General features: G+C 39.6%; 1 protein-coding gene across 1 annotated transcript in view; it reads right to left on the bottom strand.

Moving 5' to 3' along the window:
- grin3ba (glutamate receptor, ionotropic, N-methyl-D-aspartate 3Ba) overlaps positions 1 to 7,500 on the bottom strand; it is an 83,866-nt gene that overhangs the window by 74,566 nt on the left and 1,800 nt on the right. The window lies entirely within an intron of this gene.

Below are 7,500 nucleotides of genomic sequence, written 5' to 3' on the forward strand. Positions count from 1 at the left end.
TATATATATATAATCATTTTATTGTAATTACATGGTAATAACATTCTATGACCTTAGTCTTGTTCCAACCGTATTACTCCACCTTTACCACATTATTTCTAGGCTTTAATAAAGAAAAGTCCTACCACAGTTATTTACATTTTTACTACAGTCAAGCTAAAAGCAATAATCAGCAAACTTGAAATATTTGACTTTATGTCACATGAATGTAAAATATGAAAAGGTCTGCCTTTTTAATTAATTTAACAAAAAAAAATTTCATAATATTTTAATTTCTTGAGACATATTAGTACAATTTAACCTGTATTAGTTTTTTGTTGTTTCTGCAGTCTGACCACAAACACCACAAACTGATTTGAAGAAAGCGAGCTAATGGTAGTTTGACACCGTGAACATACAGAGCACTAAACGTAGCATCCAAGTCTATTCAGGATTTGTAGTAAAACCGTTGTTTGCCCATTGGCCCAAACCAGTTTGATGGACAATCCATTATTCAAAACAATGCACTGGAATATTAGCTGTGCTGAACTGTGAACTGTGTTCACAAATATCGTTAACAAAATTTTCCACTTAAAAAATTAAAAACTAAAACCTGCAAGCTAGTTACAGGAGCCCCACTTGAGTTGGATGCTGCATTTAAAAAAGCAACACACAACCAAATGGAAAGGGCCCTTTCAAGCTCATGTTCAACCAAGGCCAATTCCCTGATTTTTGTAATTTTTAAACAAGATAATCCAGATTTATGCCTAATTTTAAAAGTTCAGTTTTGGCCGTGCTCCATATACTTCTTCAGGTTTCATAAAATCCAGTTCTGTAGTTTTTCCTGTTGACAAACAGACTGACAAGCAAAAGGCAGCGATCACATACCTCAAGAAACCCTTTCAATCACAGCGGTGTACTTAAGCTGTCAGTGCTCTGCTCATTCTTTTGCTGCATGCCTGCACACACCAACACAAATCCCTTCTCCCTGCTGAGATGAGTAGAGTGTTTCCTTGTGGGGAGTGGCGAGGTCAGAGTGTAGTGAACAAAAACGCTGCACAAATTCCAGATTTCCATAATCATCATTCTATTCTGTGATCTGGCTAAAGCGGTAGTAGGCTTATAGTTTTTATGGTTGTGCCTCATTACATAAAGATTTTTATTCCTTTAAACAAGGCGATCAAGTTTTCCATCCACAAACATAACTGGTTTCTCTTTTTGCAGTGCTGTGACCTGCTATGCAACCATTTTCATTTTGCCCTTACTCTTATCTTTAGCATCCAAAACATACACTAAATTGGACCAAAATATAACTTTATGATATCGTTTATGTTTAGGATCCTGTGCATTGCCCGAAATCCCAGCATTTAGACTCAAATTTAAAATGCCAAAACTGGAGGAGAGCCAAATCGAGGGAAATGGTTCCATTTCTACACATGTAACTGATGTAACGAAGCATGTTTGAGTGTGTACACGAGTGCCACTGGTGCACTGTTGTATGTCTCCTTACAGACAGCTTTTCCTCTGTGGGCAGGTGGTGTTGAAACCTAACCAGATGGGCTCTAAATCATGCCTGTTTTCTTGCCAACTCCCAACATAAATATCCCAGAAGGAACACAGAAGTTACCTTGGGGTCTACCATCCTTCAATCTTCTGTCTGTGCCTCACCCGCCTCTCAAATAACTTCATCCCTGACAGCTCTTGGCTCTGTCACACTTTCTCTGACACCGCCTGGTCCCCCCTTTCCTTTTCTATCTCTAACTTACTTGCTCACTTCACTTTGCTATTTCTTTCTCAGTTTTTAATCTTTCTTTGTTTCCCACCCCACCCTGTCGGAATTGCTATCTGTCTAATTCTGTTTGGTTCTCTATCTGTTTCTCTTTCCTACTCTTTTGCTTTTATTACTTGAATTTTGTCTTACCCCTTTCTGGACATTTACCCCATTTTCTCATCTTGTGTTTGGCTAACCTGTCTCTCTGGCAGTGGCTCAGCTATGCCCCAATGCCATCTGTCAGCATCTGTTTAATCTCACATCAGCGCATGTCTTTCTCACCTTCTCTCCCCTGTCTCGCCACTGGTCTGCCTCTCCCGTCTGCTTGTCTTTCACCCCTGACCTATGCCTATGGGATCTCCTATAGGAGGTCCTAAAATGTGTGTGTGTTGTCTCCCGATGTGCCCTTATCACTGAAGCCCACCTGGCCTAGATTTGTGGTGTTCTGCCTCAGTTGCCACATAATGAAAAACTATAACACACATTCTCATGTGTGTATGCAGGCAAACAACTGCTGCACAATCGCAGGTTCTGCAGAACGGGAAAGATGGCGCTAACTTTAGGTGAATGGAATAAGTTTGGGAAGTTGAATAAGTTTGCATGAGTACAATCTATATGTGCACAGTGTGTGTTCGTGTGTAAACAGAATGTGTGTGTACATGTGTGCATGTCCACGTGTGTGCACGTGTTGGAGTGAAGGTGTTTTCAATCACAGATAACTTTTAGTTATCACTCACTAATCCTCTAATGAACCAGCACAGTGTAGATAAAACTGCCTCCATCAGACTGTGCAAAGGAAGAGAAAACACAAGTCGTGGGACTGCTGTCAGCCTTCCCCAGCATTACCACTTTCCCTCCCAGCACCTCCACCCTCTCTTCTTCATTTCTTGCAACCTTTGAACTCTCCTTCCTCTGCTGATCCCTCTTCTTTTTTTCCACCCTTCACTAGTTTTTCTATTTATTCCTCTATCCCACTTCCCTCCTTTTGCTTTCCCTCCCTTTTTTCTAAATAACCACTTTCTCCCCATGCCTTATTCTTTCATTCCTGATTCTTTCCTGTTTATTTACACTAAGTTTATTCCCTTATGTCTTTACTTTCCTTGTTTTCTACCTGGTGCCTCCCTTTTTCCATAGTCACTTTCTTATTCTCTGAAATATACTTCCCTTTTACCAAGATTCATCCTTCAAATGTTCCTTAATTTTTGCTTGATGAGTAGTTTTTTCATGCGGTTTCTAATTCCGCATATTCTGTCCATTCTCATATTTCCTAGCACCTGATTACCACTTTCCCCTACTTCCATATTCTCCCATTCAACGTTTTCCCTTCTTTCTGAGTATAGAATGGACCAATTCCTGCTTTCTTTATCCCTATATACCTCCATCAGTTCCTTTATTAACTCATTATAATGAAAACCACATCTCCTTTGCTTGCTGATATATACAGCCATTCTGGTGCTTTTTGCTTCCATCCATCACTGGTCTACTTCATTTACTTTTTAGCTCCACTGAGTAACATAAAATTGTTGTGGAACTACTGGAGACATTTGTTTTACCAGAGGCAAAAACACAAGACAAACATTAGAACACTAACTTGAATGCCATAGTGAGCAGCTCAAACAAGCCCAGAGTCCTTTTGGTAATACATACTCCGCTGTTTCTGCTCTGCTCAATTAATCTGGCTCAGTCAAGACCGCGCTGAACTGTCATCATAGTACTAATAAAGAAAAAGCTTTGAGCTGTTTGCATTAAGTGGCCTGCTTGTCCCAAGCTGTCAGTTTCCCTGCAGCGCTGGCTAGGCGCAAGTTTTTGTCCCTCTCTTTCCACTCGTTTATTCCACTGTGGTTTTACGGCACAAATCCCCTCCTCATCTCAAAGAAAACACTAAAGGCAGCATGGCCTTGTAAAGCCTCATTAGGCTTAATAACCTTTAGTGAGCACAGGGCAGACTCTCTGTGCGTGCATGAATCTCATAAATGCAAGATACATTTTTTTTTGCGTGAGGCCAGTACTTGCATTTCTCTGCAGATGTGCACGCGGGAGTGCAGATGTGTGTGCGAACGCGTTTGCAGCATGTGTGTCCTCTGAGAGCAGGGCTAGCTCCGAGCCACAATGCGTCTTATTCAGCAGGGTCCCAGGATTAAAATGTAATTTCATTCAAAGTCACAAATTGGGTTTTTTACTGTACTAATCTTCATTTTACTAAGCAGAATGAGGTATGTCATTAAAAAAAGAAGAGACTTAATGAAAGAATGTGGGATGGATGGATTGCAGAAGGGAAAGTAGTTCACCAACAGAACGATAAAGGTTGTTTCAAATCATAAACAGTAAAGACCTCATGAATAATACACTGCATTACTTTGTGGTGTGTATTGTGGTAATTACAGTTTAGGGATAGTCAGCATTTGCAGTTATGGCGTTCTGTTAATGCTGCGATTCTGTGGGACTTGAGGTTCAGCAGCTCAGTTCAGATTGAGATTTAATTATCAGCATCACTAAACACACCGGCAATGTAACAGGTGCAAGCTGGGTCAAGCAAAATATGCCTTTGTACTCATAATGCATGTATACAAGGCTAGTACAAAATAGGCTTTATGAAATAGGAATAAAATGCCGTTCTTTATTGAAAGGAATATAATAATATGAGGAATGTCTTGTGGAAATAATTGAGGTAAAGGAACTACAAAGGGGAAAAATATGAATGTTAGTCAGGATTAAAGTCTGTGAAATAGACTTCTGTACATTCCACCTTATGGGGAAAAAATCCAAGGTTTATTTCAATGGCAACTGGGAGTAAAGTGAGCTGCAGGAACTCAGTTCCAATTGTGGAGAATGACAAATAATGGATTCACTTCATACCACCCCTCTCACCTAATCACACTCAGAAATCAGCAAAACCATTTCCTTCGGCTCTCTCCGCTAATACACTTTCAAAAAAAGAAATCATGATCTCACTAAATAATTCCTGTGATATCATCAGCAAATCCAGAATTGTTTGGTAGTACTGTGCATGAAAAAAGGCTGGCCACATTACAAATGCATAGATGTTCTTTTCAATTATGTCTGTTGGCAAATTGCACCAACTTTTAACAAAAAAAACCCCCAGAATTAAATTGTTACTATTACCAACACACCCCAACATATCCATAGAATGCCGATTTCAAACCCCATCCCATTTATTAATGGGTTAATCAAAGCTATTTTTGGACTTTTTTGCTTAAATATCAAATATGCTCAATTTCATTACTTACTTTGAATCAATGAAAAGCAACTGATGAAAAAATCAGCTTCCAAAATGCCCATAATGGCCCTAATGGGAATTAGAAGTCCATTTCCTTTTCGTTCCCCACCCCTCTCTGTCCCTTCTTCCTTGCTCCTCTCCTCCCATCCTGCATGCCATAGATGGATGAGAGAGATTTACAGTTAGGGGTCATACAGTGGTTCTAATTAGCTTAAGTAGGTTGGAAGAATAAGCACTTCCTTACTGAGACACATCACATAGTCCCAGAGCTCTTTCTGACTAAGAAGGGAGAGGAGAACGCAGACGGACAGACGACCCTTGTCTCTGGCTGTCTTTCTGTCCCTGTGTCTGTCTGTGCCCTTTCATGTCTCTGTTTCATCAGTGGTGCCGAATATTTTTCAGTCTTGTGACACGGGAATAATTGACAATAGAGAATTTCATGTGACAATTTGTGGGACAAATTTGCATAATGATGACAACCCTTCAACCCCTCAGCATCTGGTTGGTTTGAGTTTTTTGGGCGCACTTAAAGGTAGTCAGGAAAATCTATCATCACAACCTCCAAGAAATGTCACGCATGCTACATGACGCCCCCGACGTGGAAGAGTATTTCTTTTGTTGTTGTCGTCAGATGAAACATGAAATATGGCAAATTAGCTGTCATGAAAGAAAAATAAAACTGTGCCACACACTAATTAATTTGTGAAAGACTGTATTTTTTTTCCCCTCATTGACATTTTCTTTGACCTTGAGGAAGTCTGTTTAGTCTGTGAGGAAAACAAGTCAACAAGTCACCTTTTAGCTTTCTGTGGTGTTTTAAGATTAATGTAGTATTCTTTTGACAGGTAAAGGGAAGAATTAGTTTTGTTTTTTTCTAAATGTGCATACCTTTCTTTCTTTCTTTCTTTCTTTTCTTTCTTTCTTTCTTTCTTTCTTTATTCTCTGATGTCCAGGAAAGGTATCTGTTCACCAGAAAAACATGGGCTCAATTCCCAGTAGCCTGCAGAATTTCCACAATTGAAAAAACCCCAGGAGGAAAGACTCTCTTTTGAAAAAACAAAAACCCTCCCCTTCTCATTTGGATCAATCTGTGACAGATTTTTTATTATTTTTTTGGCCAAGCCGTTTGTTTTGTCTCTGCTGTTCTCCAGCCCACCTCCCCCATCTCTGGAGCTCTCCGCCCTCCTGATGCTAGAATGTAAATAGCATCTTTAATTAGAATCATATCTTCTGATTTGGGTGTTTCCCCCTATCAGCAGTGAAACCTGTGCACTGTTCCCTGTTTGTACAGGCTAACAATTTGCCTCCCTGTTGACCTAACCCACTCGTCATTGCCCTCTCTGTGTGTGTTTAAGATCCTGTCCCACCTCCTGCCAGCGTCCTTTAATTTCCCACATTGCTCCCTTTCTATAGAGTTGCACCCTAGGGTGTGAGAGAAAGAAAACACACTACGATCCTTCACAGGCCATTCTCCTGAAATTCAAACTGTTTTTGGGCTGTGACTAAAGGCTATTTTATCGTCACCAAACCAACTGTATTTTTTAATGGTGAAATTATCCTGATTTTAGTCTCATAATTCAGGAAATTTGAAAATCTGACCTTTAAGATTTCTTACAGTCTCCTAAAATTGCTTGATTTGTCCACCCACAGTCCAAAATCTATGACAGTAATGAGAACACATATATAAAAACATGAAATCACAAAAGAAAAGAAGAATCACAATAAACAAGAAACCAGCTATTAACTAACGAGCTAATGTTTTCAGCAGTCTACCCAATTGACATGAAAGTTCGAAAAAACAAGATCATAAAGGAGGTAGAAATGTTTTACATGAAGTAGATGCAGGGATTTTTTTTAATAAGTGTTTCAAAATGGCTGTATTTGTCTTTTTTTGTTTTGGAGAGCACTTATTGGTCACACGCTGTACTCAGAACTATTCTCTGGGGAGTAATTTCCACTTTCTGGTCCTTTTTTTGTCTGTTAGCCATCATAAGATTGGACATTATCTTCAATAAAAAAGAAAGATTAGTCTGACACCAAGGAGAAAAAAGAGAAGCTTTTGTGCAGCATTAAACACAAAAATTAACCAAAAAAGGCTTTCATTTCACAAATGCCGCTTGAAATTATGGCTAAAAATACTGGAGCGCTACAACACAGAGAGACAAAGAAAGAGAGTGATGATTGTTGTTTGCCCTCTGACTGCTTGGCACAGTTCTATAGAAAAAAAGAACCCTGTTCTCTCTTCCAGCTCACCCCTTCTATTCCCCCCTTCATATCTCCTAAATTTCTCTCCTTTTACTCTCCTCTGCTTATCTCCCTGCTCTGCCGACACATTCATCAAGTGGTTTGACTTCTCATTCATGCAACCTTTATTGAAATAAGCAATCCATTGTTGGCAAAGAGAGGTGGCAGGACAAATATTTTAGACTTACCCCCACCCCACATGATGGTGATAGTTAAATATGTGTGTGCAAAGTGCATGCATTCATATGTTTGTGGTGACTTAGAGATG

Source organism: Haplochromis burtoni, unplaced genomic scaffold (assembly GCF_018398535.1).
Source record: "Haplochromis burtoni strain Fernald_Lab_line unplaced genomic scaffold, NCSU_Asbu1 Contig_85, whole genome shotgun sequence".
Lineage (NCBI taxonomy): Eukaryota > Metazoa > Chordata > Actinopteri > Cichliformes > Cichlidae > Haplochromis > Haplochromis burtoni.